This window comes from Biomphalaria glabrata, chromosome 1 (assembly GCF_947242115.1).
Source record: "Biomphalaria glabrata chromosome 1, xgBioGlab47.1, whole genome shotgun sequence".
Lineage (NCBI taxonomy): Eukaryota > Metazoa > Mollusca > Gastropoda > Planorbidae > Biomphalaria > Biomphalaria glabrata.
In genome coordinates, this window is record NC_074711.1 from 32,797,664 (window position 1) to 32,812,092 (window position 14,429).

The 14,429-nt window shown below is 37.1% G+C and overlaps 1 protein-coding gene across 1 annotated transcript in view; it reads left to right on the forward strand.

Annotated features, from left to right (window-relative positions):
* The first annotated feature begins 5,612 nt into the window (after positions 1-5,612).
* LOC106079361 (neuromedin-U receptor 2-like) overlaps positions 5,613-14,429 on the forward strand; it is a 92,862-nt gene continuing 84,045 nt past the window's right edge. The window contains exon 1 of the mRNA XM_056032880.1: positions 5,613-6,531. The gene's annotated coding sequence lies outside the window, so the exon portion shown is untranslated. The remainder of the gene's footprint in view (positions 6,532-14,429) is intronic.

The following is a 14,429-nucleotide window of genomic DNA, read 5'->3' on the forward strand; positions in this document are numbered from 1 at the left end:
GAGATGCTTATATGTCTCCTCCTGTGAGAATCCTTTCGCGAGCCCACGTGTTACAAGAGAAATGTCAAGCCCTGCTAAACACAGTCTTCATGTTAGTTCATTGGACATCTCTGAGACTCCACCTACGCTGGTAATAGATGAAAGGGGCATTCCCACAATAACAAATCAATGATATAGTTTTAATTTACTTTTACATTCAGTCATGACAGACTTTACAATTTTATCACTTAATATAAGTCAGTCTTAGGAACAAGCAAAAATATATTGTCCAGTTAACAATAAAATATAAGGTAGACTTCACATTCATTCTGCAAATGTCAAACAAATATCGACACACAGTATAAATCTATAAATCAAGCAAATACACATTAGACATAGGACTCAAAGAAGGCATGCTTAGCTTAGGTAACGCGTGTAGAGGGTTAGCCTTTTTTTCAAGTCTCAGGCTTAAAGTGCATGCATTTAGTGACATCAGGAGAAGAATATGGATCAGTAGAAACAGAAATCAAAACCTTTACACTTGCAAACATCTACACAACAGCAAAAGCGCAGAAAATCATGATTTTTTTTTTAAAACTTGAGCAATAAACCATACAATAACTATAGAGGGGTACGCTGATCATAGGAGGGGACTTCAACTACATTGAATTTGCATTAGATAAACAAACTACTTTGGCAGTAGGCCCTCCCCCATAAGACCTTTCCGAATCATACGCTGCACGTGTACGCAATGTGTCTACAACAGAGAAACAATAGACAACAGAAGTGCTATTGTAAAATGGGAAAAGTATTTTAGTTTTTTTTTGTTAAGGGCAGAGAAAAGAGGCCGTGAGCCCAGTGATGCCTATGATGAAAAGTACAAATACTGAGGTTTGATCTAAACAAGATTTAAGGGATACATTCATTTATTTTGTTTCTAATTGTTGTCACATTGCAGGTTGTAGGTATTGAAATCACAGTTGGATTCAATGTTCTATTTATGGTTGAAAGACCAGCCTACAGTTGAAGATTAATTTTTCATTGGCGATCCCAAGTTAAAGATTATCGTTTGACAGAATGGTGCTGGACAGAATGGTGCTGGACAGCTTCTTGAGTGATCGGCAAACTGCTTGCGGAAGTCTGCAGATAACAAACTATAACAATGGACGACATTTCCTAATGGTGAATTTCACAGAACTGGGCTCGTGATGTCAACTGACCTTCTCCTTTCATTCAAGAACTTTTTGTCAGCTATTAAGTAGTTATTTTAGAGCATTCAATCAGAACTCACAGGTCATTTTATCCCATGAAACTGTGTTAATGGTAGCGACATTATACAGGGATACATACACTCTACAGAAAGTGTTTAGTCTACTTTGAAGCTGACTCCTAGTTATAATATTTGATAATGGTTTTTTACATTTCATAAACCACTTTTTGTTTTCATTACACATCATTACAGAGTATATGGCATTAGTAAGATTAACAGCTTACCATTGTATTCTATGATTAGCAAGCACTAACACAGCCACAAATAATAATTGACCCATAAAGATCGGGTCCTTGTAATCGGATTTGAGCTTGAAGCCCTTAATTCCATTTCTTTACTTTTACTCGAGAATATAACAATCTACTTATCAGTGGTTTTTTTTTTACATTTGTAATGTATGCATTTATGTGGCTTTCTCATTTAATGGTGCAAGGGCATGTTTTGACTATATAAAGGGGTCCCCAGGTCTAAAAAAAAATTGAGAACCACTTTCACTATACAAGTTACTGTGAAAAGAAGTAAGGTACCTAAATATTTGATTAATAGCTCTTCGTATAAACAATCGCACCCAAATAATGCAACATTGAAACATTCCTAGACTATTGACTTTGAATGAACTACTAGCTCTAGGCGTGTTGTAAGGTATCACGTGTATAATGTATGCATGTCATAATGTCCGCCACATAATTTACTTAGACATAATGGCGTTAGAAACCTTCGCCAAATAATTGTTTACAGCAAGATCTTTTTTTTTTCTCTCTCTTTGGCATTGGAGAGGTGGTGGGAACAGAATGAGTCATCAATAGATCACTACCTGCCATTGCCCAATGCATTTTTTTTCTCTGTTTCCTGTGATCTCCAAGAGTAGCAGACGCTTAACTAAAAGCAACATTTTAGCACTCAGCGTACTAGCACTCAGGCTTGCATAGTGAAGGACCAATTCGTCTTTAACAACTTTGTCCAATTCGCTTGACTTACGGTGAAATTAGTTCCATACTTTTGAACCTTGTTTAGGTCTCTTCTCCTTTTTTTTTAAAAGGATCGTTGATAGACAACGAAAACAAAAGTTTCAATTTGAAGAAAAAACTTATTGGCTGAAAATTGCAACTTTTTTTTTAATGGACACCAGAATAATGATTTTCCTAAAATTACATTTAATAATTTTAGGGTCCAAAGTCAGGGGAAGATAAGTTCATGAAGTTTTGGTGTTTATGGTCTAAGAAGAATATAATCGTTAGGTAGCCAGCACAATATCAACTGCCTCTGTCGTTCTAGGTTTCTGGCCGGGTTGGTACTAGAGTTGGAAGACTTAACTGATTGGATGGCCAATGCTATATTTTAGCACCTTTTTAAGTAAATAACGTGTCATAAAGTTAAGAAGGTGCTAGCCACAAGAGACTTAGCTAACAAACAATTTATTCATATTAATGTCCACCTTTACAAATTGTCCTCTCTCCTCTTACTTTCTCCCTCTCCTTTCCTCTCTTTCTCTCTCCCCCTCTCTCTCTCTCTCTCTCTTTTATCTCCACTTTTCTCTCTCATCATTGTCTCTCTTTTCTATCACTCTCTGCTTTTTTTTTTTAAATTTTGCTATAAAACTTTTAGTATTTCAAGTGCCAAAATGAATCTACATTATTCCTAGAGGATAGTTCTAATACATTAGGTAAACTACCAAGAGAATGTTTTCCAGGTTGTAGTCACAGCAATAGAAGTTAATGGTAGCGACATCAGAATGTTTTCCAGGTAGTAGTCACAGCAATAGAAGTTAATGGTAGCGACATCAGAATGTTTTCCAGGTAGTAGTCACAGCAATAGAAGTTAATGGTAGCGACATCAGAATGTTTTCCAGGTAGTAGTCACAGCAATAGAAGTTAATGGTAGCGACATCAGAATGTTTGAGAAGAATTGTTTTAAGTTGAGAAATCCATCTCTACCTTTAGCTAAAGCAGTTAACACAATCTCTTATAGGTGAACTTTTTTACAAAATGGCCTTATATCCTATCAACACTCTTCAAATATTAGTATTGCCTCACAAAGCTAATACTCCGCATTGACAAAAGTCACTAAAAAAATCAATACACCAGTATTAATGTACGTCCCCTAATGTACAAACACATATTGATAACAAGCACTTTGAATATAATCTAATTTATGTTTATCAAAACCAATCTAAAAATATCTCCGTTGGTTTCTTACTTCCGCGGTGTTTATAGAAAGTCCCAAGACGACAATCACACGACTTAATCATTTGAAGTCACTCTGATGATAAGCCTGTGTTTTTAATAAGTTGAATTTATGCACCTCCCACCTATCAAACTCAAAAGTTATTCTTAATCGCCACAGATCTTTGCTAAAGATAAGACTTGCTAACAAGTTAAAAATAGTCAAGATCTAACGTGTAAAATTGCTGCTCCTTTGCTGTCCCCTGTAAATGTTTGCAGTTGAATGGTTAGCGTAATGTTCTGGCTGCTGAGTCACGCCATATCTACAAAACACAGATTTCAATTAATATGCAACAACAAAAAAAAAATAAAACCTACATTCTTTTTATGTCAGTAAGTGTATTTACATTCACGTGATAGGCAAACAATAAATGTTCAAATATATATATACATGGTCTATTATTGATTATGTGTTTCACTGAGTGAATAAGCCTCCCATGTGGACACAGCATATACTGAGACAGAGACAAACATTAATACACAAGGATGGGGAATTATAATATTTGTGTAGTTCGATGATGATTTGTAGTATAAAGACATACATTTCAATTGTTTGATCGTAACTTATACTCCAAAGAGAGATAAAAATTTATTAAGTATTTAATCTTGACTTCAACTATGATAATAATAGTATATAATATACTTTTATATAATATAATATATCATATAAAAATCATTTTGTAGTTAAAATGACACAATTTATGACTATAGCCCTTGCTTTGTCTCCGATAAATGTGAACTATAAAACTAAGAAGCTACAAAGCAGTTGAGTTAGGTTTTGTTATCACTGCAACTAGATTGGATTGGGGGGGGGGGAAATTGAAAGGAATTTGACATTAAAACTTGAGATTAGATAATCTTCACATGTTTATAGTGTTTAGGATTGCGCTTGAGTATCTAGGTTCTAAGTCCACGTACAAATCTAATAATTGAGTAGTATGACTGACTGGGGGATCGGGGATTCGTTTTAACACTGCTTTAATGAACCACAACTCTAGTTTGCTTTCAAATACACCCAATCGCACTGTGCACTAGAGATGGAACGCAATTTAAACCAAAAAAAAAAGCAAAACACTATTTCTTAGAGAAACATTCTCAAATGTATTGGTGGTGATTAGTTCAGTTCTTACTTCTTCACCTGGTGTCTGCTGAACCAATGTGGCACCAGAAGTAACTCTGTTGGAGCACTACAAGTGATTGATCAGTAGGTCCGCATGAGGCGCGTCAACGTATCGATCTTTTTATGAACTTTTATATTAATAATTTGTTCTCTATAAATAATAAGAGAAAAAGCAACAACTCATAAATTAATTTTTTTTGCAATGGATTCTATTTTAGCCTTAACGAGTTTTTTTATTTTCCATTACTCAAAACAAAATGTGTTTTCTCTCGTTTTGTAACACTTCAAAGTGTGGTGTTTTTTTTAGACATTTTCAAGCTAATTTCTTCATCTGTAATCTTTTCTGTTATACAAGAGGGATTTTTTCCCTTTTGTACAAATAATATTAAAGTTTTAGGTCCCTGTAGATACAACTTGTAGGTCACTGTAAGTCCATATATTTGAAAAGTACCAATTTTCTCTCGGTATGGAAGTAGGCTTATTAACATAGTCGCTAATCACTAACCATATTGATACCAACTGACAGGGGTGATAACAGGCGGAGTCGAGGTGTGGAAGAGGCCCTCATCTTAGCTCCCCTAGACAAAATAAAGCTTTCATGATTGCGGTTGTGACTCAAGGAAAACAATGAGAACCGCTGATTTCTAAAGTGTAAAGTCTACAAAACAGCAAAAGGAAATGTCCCAGAACATTCTTTGAGTCATTCTGTTTGCTTAAATGTGGTCCCTATTAAAGAGTCTCGGGGATATATTCTTGGAAAGTTGCGCCAGTCCTTGTGGCTGTATGATCTAAACAATATACAAACTTGTATTGAAAGTCCAACAATAAGTAGATCTTTAGTCTTCTGTCAACTCTGAGCAGGCTTTTGTAGTCTGCGATTAACTTTCACAAATAAATACACCAAATGTTGTGTGAGAGACTTAAACCATTTCCCACACTCACACAAAAACACACATACACATTTTTTCTCTCTCACTGTTCGCTCCCAACCCACCCCTTCGAGCGTTCCCTCCTTCCATTCACTACCTTAAACATGTGGGCCAGGCCAGGAGGTCACAGGTTGTTCTGGCTAAGAGTGTTCGCTAGCTAGTCAAATAGCGGTGAGGGCGGACGGCACCCTGAACAAAACTTGAACCCCACATCTCCGCTGTCTGTTCTTCCCTACACCAATCATCTTCACCTAGTGTTTTGTTTTTTCTTTTGTTGTTGTTGTTTTTTCTCTCTCCATCAGTGTTAAAAGTTGAGATCTAATTTTAAAAAATATATATATTCTTTTTACTGTAAGTTTTATGTGTATGCTACTTTCACTTTGTTGATGTCGGCTTGGAGTGGATACCGTTGCTATGCACATTCCTACGGGTACAGAAATAATCACACATTGTGGTTGTAAAAGATATCTTTTCTCTTTCACGTAAAAGTGAATACAGAAATTAAATGCGTGTGGGCACGTCGTGGAGAGAGACATGTACACGCCTACCTCAAGCTGAGGGGAAATAACTACAACAGATCTTAGGACAAATTTATCTCCCGTGCTTCACACTCGAAGTGAGGTTAAAAATAAAAATACGCTTTTCGACATTTGAACCAAACGTAAGGACGAGTTCAGGACATCGTTTTGTCGAGCGTACAATCGTACAATAAGTAGCCAAACTTAAACACCTCCACAGTGTATAATAGCCTGCTCCCTCTCTCTGTTTCTCGACAGGGGTGAGAACAAATAAATTGCGAGAGAGCTAGAAGACTACGATTCACGGTAAAAATGTCAGGAGTTCACGACGTCATTTCTGTAGAGTCTCTTCTGTCAGGATGACTAGATCTACCATTGTTGAGTTGGTGGTTTGGACCAAAGACTGAAACATGTTCTAGTTTTGTTTTCAGGCAGGACTGGATTTATTTATTCATGGATACATAAAGGATTATCTTTCTACTTAACTATCACGGTAAGATGAAAACCTTACATTATTTAGATAACTTATACGCCGGTGTTTTAAAGCCAACACTCAATACCCTCGTCTGGAAGGTATCCTTTTGAATATAGATATATATTTATTACTTCAATTAGCAGGGCCAGCCAGGGGCCGATTTGACCGATTGCTCCAAATTGGGCCATGCGCCTGGCAGGGTCCATGCAATTTACATTTAGCACATTACTATCAGGCTTTGAAAGATTTAGGACTTAAAAGGTTAACATATTTGATTGACGTAACTTTAATGAACCCACTGGTGACTATGGCATTTGAAATTGCTTCCTAGGCATGTTGTATAAAAAATGTTACTAAAATGATCTAAAATCTAAATAATAGTAACATTTGTTTGTTTGTTTTTTTAATTTAAGAGGGGCCTCGCAAACATCTATTAAATTGAGCCCCGCAATTAGTAATGCCGGCCCTGTATATTAGATCTAGTTTAGTGTCTTGAACAGCTTACAATGAGCGTTTTACAGAAGACTATTGTAGATTAAGAATCTATTCAAGCTTTATAAATTTCTGAACTCTACTTTCTAAGACTTCTCTGCTCCATTTCAACAGTTCTATCTCCTCTAGCAATTCTAGCTTCATCGTCTATAAGTACTCTACTAACTAAATGTACTTTACTAGCTTCATCGCCTATAAGTACTCTACTAACTAGATGTACTTTACTAGCTTCATCGCCTATAAGTACTCTACTAACTAAATGTACTCTTACTTCCTAATACTAGCTTTTCACCTAATCTAATACTTTTAAGCCTAAAACTGCTCTAGTGCTATATATCTATATATGAAACGCAAAACTGATCGTCATAGATCTAATGATAAAAGTATAATTTCTTACATCAAGTTTCACAGGTAAATTCATGCATATACTAAAAAAAAGCTGACAATAATCACCAGATCAAGATCTAATTCAAATCATTAAATGAGCCACCTTGACTTGTCATCAGCACTTACCAGTGAGTCATGGCTGGCGAAAATTGGTTCAAACTTAAGCCAATCGGACGTAATTCCCTTGCGTTAGCCACAACCGTTTAGTTCATTAGGATAGGCTCATGTGCGTTTAAGGGCCATCTAGTTCTACATGTATTCTCGAGATAGGTAAATGTTTTGAAATTGCGTAACAGTAAAATAATATCTAGGTTACGAAACTTTATAGAGAGAAAAAAATACTCAGAAAAGTTCAATGTATTTTGACATTTTCAAGGAAACATTAACCGTGCGTTGTATGAGAATAAATGTGGTATACTTTTTCAACGGTCACTCGTTTCCATTCGCGCGAGTATCCGAGGGGAAGAGGAGTAAGAAATGGTTCATCATCATCAAACTCCATTTGAGTGAGGGCCTGAGAGGCTTAAATCATCTCTTGCAAAAGCCCTGGACAGAAACCCTGCTGTCTTGCATAGTGCGTACGCGTCACCATACAGGTCGAGAATTTTTGGTTTCCCAGACCTGTCGAGGCGGAGATCAGCAAGTCTGGGACAGTCAAACAGAATATGAGGCACGGTTTCCTCTTCTTCCCCGCAGCTGGGGCACCGTGAATCGAAATTTGGCCATAGCCATGAGAAATATGTGCTATAATAGCATTAGATAAGGAAGCTTTAGAAAAAAATGACAGCCCTACTTATCTTGGAGTCACCTATGACCCGAGACTAACCTGGAAAAACCAAATAGATAAAACACAGAGTAAAGGCATCCAGAGACTATCCCTCTTGAAAAAATTAGCTGGCACAGATTGGGGAGCAAATCACAACATCCTGAAAAAGACCTATACCAGTTATGTAAGACCTGTACTAGAATATGGTGCCACAGCATGGGGCTCAGCAGCCCAAACCAACCTTAGAAAAATAGACAAGGTTCAAAATATTGGTCTAAGGATAATGACAGGAGCAATCAAAACAACACCCATAAGAGCTATGGAGGAAACCGCTGCCCTGATCTCTCTGGATGAAAGAAGAGAAATAAAAATCCTTTCCCAATTCACAAAATTGGAAACCTTGGAGAGGCACCCACTCAGAACAAAAATCCACAAAACTGGCACAAAAAACCGTCTCAAAAGGACCAATTTCATACAGGAATCTCTAAACCTAAAAAAGAAACACCAACTTGAAAAAATTACTCTGGAATCCTCGATACACTATAATGAATCTCCACCCTGGGACGAAAGCCCTCTTCCTACTATAAGGGACCATATTGAAAACATAAAAAGAAAATCTGATTACAGACCAACAGAGCTCAAGGAAATAGTGAACTGTTTTCTACATACCAATTACCCTAGCAATCAGTGGATCAGAGTTTACACGGATGGCTCATCCCATAAAGCCACCACAAATGGAGGAGCTGGAATACTTATCGAATGGCCAGATGGAGGAAAACTAGAAAAAATCCTTTGCAACTGGAGAGCTCTCTGACAGTCACAGAGCAGAAAGGGAAGCACTAGCACTAGCTGCTACCATGCTAGCAAATCATCCAAGTTCCCCTCACAGTCAGATTGTCTTTCTAACAGACGCAAAAACAACCCTCCAAAGCCTGCAAAACTCTGATTCCCCTTATATTAAAAACCTCAGAACAGCACTCACAAAGCTCAACCACAACAGCAAAAAAACTGTCATTCAATGGATACCAGCTCACATACAACTAGCAGGAAATGAGAAGGCTGACACACTCGCCAAGAGTGGGAGAACAAACTCACAAGTAAACTCTGCTCTCTATCCAGAAGAAATGAAGAAATTAATTGTAGATAAAATAAATGAGAAATGGACGAGCTCCCATCCAAATCACAAGAAAGATGATGCTTACTATAAGCTATCCCGACAAGACCAACGTCTAATCTTTCGACTCAGGACCGGACACAACAGAATGCGACAACACATGTTCCGGAAGCTCAAAATTGGAACCAGTGAAATCTGCCCATGTGGAGTATCACCAGAAAATGCCGACCACGTCCTCCAAAACTGCTCTCTCTACCAAGAGGCCCGTATAAGACATTGGCCCCAAATCACCCCAATAGAAAGAAAACTATATGGAGAGCTCCCTGATTTGGAAACCACTGCGCAGTTCATCTCATGTATTGGTCTAGTCATATGAACACTCCAACATAACAATGAGAACGATGAAGAAGAAGAAGAAGAAGCTTGCTCAGTCTTGGACAGCCTCCACCACGGGGAAGTGCGATCAGGGCGCCTCATGCGTTCCCAGACTCCACGGGCTTTTTGGGACTTGTCCCAGCACTCAAACCACTTTTCCATTTCTGTTTTAAGAAATGGTTAGGTTTTTCTACAAATATGTAAACAATTTACTCATAAAGTCTGCTCAATTCACCAACAGAAACAATAAGATCACAGAAGTCCGCCGGCATCTAAATGAGTAACGTCACAATTTATTTATATCTTTTACTAATCTATAAAAACAATCTAATCAAAGACAATAAACTCACTTTGGGATTGTCCTATCTAGTAAACGTTTCCTTACGGATAATAAAGATTATTATTATTATTATTATTATTATTAACAGAATTATAACAAGTGTTACTCTAAACTTTATTGCGCATTTAAATTTTAGGCAAAGCCTACATCTTTCATAATAAGGCTGATTGATCTTTTGACTTCCACTCGAATAGTACATGTAAATCTTTAAAGATTCGATCAAAGACCATTTTTTTTAAAGAATCTCCGATATCTTTGGGAAACGATATTCGCTGTTCATATTAGTACATGATACAAGCTCTCAATCGGTGAGGATACGTATCAGTGTTATGACATGATTAGGATTTAGTTATTTGTTTCGGGAATAAGGGGAAAGTTTTAATTAGCGACAAGTGACGTGACAGATCTTTAAAAAATAAGAACGCTCTAAGTGACGCAAAAGGAGGACGCTTCTTGTAGAGTAGAAGACTTGAGTACGACATAACCGACATCGGACGATTCCCTTCTTGAGTATTAAATATCTTTATAGAACAACATATCAGCGTCGACTACATATTTGATTGTTTCGGCCTTTCGCCGGTGTTATTGAAGTAGTTGAGTTCAGCGTTACTTCCAGTCAGATCTACACTAGACAGATTGCCAAGAATCAACACCGCGCGGAGGCCTTAACAATCAGATAAAGTCAACAAGACTTGTTGTAAACACTAGCTGTAACTTACACTTAAACACTTGTTGAAACTTACACTTAAACACTTGCTGTAACTTACACTTAAACACTTGTTGTAACTTTCACTTAAACACTGGTTGTAACTTACACTTAAACACTTGTTGTAGGTTACACTTAAACACTTGTAACTTTCACTTATACACGTGTTGTAGCTTACACTTAAACACTTGTTGTAACTTACACTTAAACACGTGTTGTAACTTACACTTAAACAGGTGTTGTAACTTACACTTAAACACTTGTTGTAACTTAAACTTAAACACTTGTAACTTTCACTTATACACATGTTGTAACTTACACTTAAACACTTGTTGTAACTTACACTTAAACACTTGTTGTAACTTACACTTAAACACTTGTTGTAGCTTACACTTAAACACTTGTTGTAATTTACACTTAAACACTTGTTGTAACTTACACTTAAACACTTGTTGTAAATTACACTTAAACACTTGTTGTAGCTTACACTTAAACACTTGTTGTAACTTACACTTAAACACTTGTTGTAGCTTACACTTAAACACTTGTTGTAACTTACACTTAAACACGTGTTGTAACTTACACTTAAACGCTTGTTGTAACTTACACTTAAACACGTGTTGTAACTTACACTTAAACTCGTGTTGTAACTTACACTTACTTTAAACCCATCCCTGTTCAGAACTACGTGGCATTACATAAAATATTCATTGTCAATGAACCTTGACGAAAGTTGGGGGTCAGGACTTCAAGTACTTACATGTTACTGAAATGATTTGTGTCAGACGGTAATAAGTTCTAAATCTATATTTATGACATTGGATTTCTGTGAGTAGTGGAGTTAAGTTAAATAGTATGTATCTATGTTATAAAGAAAAGATGGCTGATTGGTAAGGTGATTGGCTTCTTTAATTAGGGGGTGAATCTCTGGGTTGTTGAATTTTTGGGATGTTAGGACGCCCCTAAGTCTAGATGAATCGTTATGGAAAGCCAGAGAATTTGACCTGCGACGTCGCCACCTGTGTTTAGACCAATAGTTCGTTGTCACGTCACAGTCCGTGACGTGGGACCTGTGACGTGGCGACAAGCTATTCGTCTTTACTGCCCACAGATTGCTATGTCACAGGTCAGTGTTGAGGCCTTCTTTAAAAATTGGTCTCACCTTAGTCTATTTAACTTTAATGGGTACCTGACGTTAGTTGGAAGTATAGACGGGTAGTGGTTATGCTAGCCACATGACACCCTCGTTCACCGTCAACCAAAGATACCGGTTACATTATTATAAAGCGAAAGATTTCAAAAGGGTATTTTACGTTGTTTGTTTGTTTTTTTACTTTTTTTTTTAAAGTTACCAAATTAGAAAATTGCCATTGTTTATGGACAATAGATTAAATGATTTATAAACGTTTAATAAACATACATACACCGCTCGCAAAAAACACCTAACACACACCTAACACACATGGCAAGGATACACACACCGCACTTGCACGTAGCACATACGCGCACACACATCAAACGTACACACCTTCGTAACGACATACTCACAATTAGACACATCTAGACAGACGGGGAATGTATTAAAAACATAATGACACCCATTGAATCTGAAGTAACATACAGCCTGCAGTGATTCATACGTTTTGCTTTCGTGTTGATGTTGGGGGGGGGGGGAGTGGCTACAGAAGACAGTACAGAGGTAACTGCAATGCAGTGATAAAAGTTGGTTTACCCCATGGAGAAACGGATTGGCTGTAAGACGAATGGGGGTAATTGCGGTTAAATGGATGACAGGGTAATGCATTTAATAAGACTTAGTTATAATAGTGTAGTTTCTATTGGTATGTTTCTGGACCGGGGGGGGGGGGGGTACACACGATATAGAATTAATTATAATGTTATTGCTTAGTGTTTGAATAAATATATACAGTGTAATAAATGCATGCCCAGTGTTACAGTAGTAACAGAACATTGGATAATTTGGGTTGATGTAATGTAGGTGTTTATAGTAAGGTCATTTCTTCTATATTTTCATAGTACATATCATCTATCTAAATATATGATTCAATTATATAGATAGACAGAGATAAAGCGTTTTGCTTCCGAACCAAGGTCCCAGGTTCGAATCCTGGTGAAGACTGCTGAAGATTTTTAATCTCGGGATCTTTGGGCGCCTCAGCTCTAATGGGTACCTAGCATTAGTTGGGGAAAGTAAAAGCGGTTGGTCGTTGTGCTGGTCACATGACATCCTCGTTAACCGTTGACCACAGTAACTGATGACCTTTTCATGGTATGCCCTATAGACCGCAAGGTCTGAATAGGGAACTTTACTTGCTTTTGTTATCTTCTCTTATTTGAAATAAAATCGAAACAAAGTTGTCCTCCTTGATTTTAAATCGAACTATAGTTCTATATTTTTAAAAAAGGTTTGTCATGTTTTTAAAGTAACAGTCACTTATGTAGTTATTTTATTATAAACATAGGTGCCATCTAATTTACGGGGAGGGCGTATGCGACACTACATAGCCCCCCTACGCCAACCCATCCCTTAATTATTTGGAGGGAGTGAAAATAAAGACGCGAATGTTTGTGCTATGAAGTATCAAGTCTTCAGAAGTTTGACTAGTTCTCATTTTAGTATCTGTTTGAAGGCCAAAGAATTTCAGAGTCAAGAACTTGACCAGGCTTGTTAAAAAAGTATGGAAAATAGAATAGCATCCTTAAATGCCTCTCAAGGCTCACTGATTCTATGTGTATCTGGTTGAGATTGTCTGTCTCCGCAACATATTTAACCTGATCCTGCTGTGTGTGTGTTTTGTGTTCAAACATCTGCCAGTTTGTTGGCTTTTCATATCTCGGTGTTGTGCTGCGTTTCCATCGTAGACCAGTGTCTTGCCCAGTGGTTTTGTTATTGATGTTTCATAGTGCTGAAATATAAGACTATGTAGAAGTTTAAAGGCACTTTTGTTTCTCACTTAGTCGAAAAAGCTGAAAAAAAAAAAGAATTAAGATAAAGGATTTTGTTTTTAGATATACATCATATTTTTGAATAACCAAAAGATATTGTTTGCAACAATAAGCCTTATTTTTCTCGGCATATTTTAGTTGCATGATACGGTAGTATTAATATCTATGTTACTTCTAATTCATGACGGTCCCCGATACTGATACAGCTTTCATGTTTGTGACGTTTAGATCTTTTTAAAAAATTATCAAAATAAAAAAAAATCATTTTATTTTTTTTTTTTAATTTAAGCATCTTCTTGTTCCTAGCGTTAATTTTTAAGGTATCAAACTTGAACTTCATTGCTGTCATCGATATTATCGTCATTATCGTCATTATCAAAGTCCATGTAAAATGTGTGTACATGTTGCGGATGTTCCTTCAGAGATATTTTCTTCTAGTCCAAAACCCCAGCAGGACGACGGGGGATGGCAGCTGGCAGGGTATGAACCTTGGACCATCGAGAAGTCACAATGACAGACCAGCTCGCAGCTCCTGTGAATGAGAAGAGGCTGACATCCTCTCTACCAAAAGCCCTGTTTCAAAACAAGTTAAGAGCATGTGGCTTCCTGTATAATTCTAAACAGAATTTGGCAAATCTGGGATAGTCCTACAGAAAATGACACAATTTTCTCTTACTCCTGTATAGGTGGCGCAGGTGTTTTAGGGAAGCACTTAGCTCTGGCTGACATGAACTTGGCATGCTCGACACGTGTAATGACTGTGTCAGCC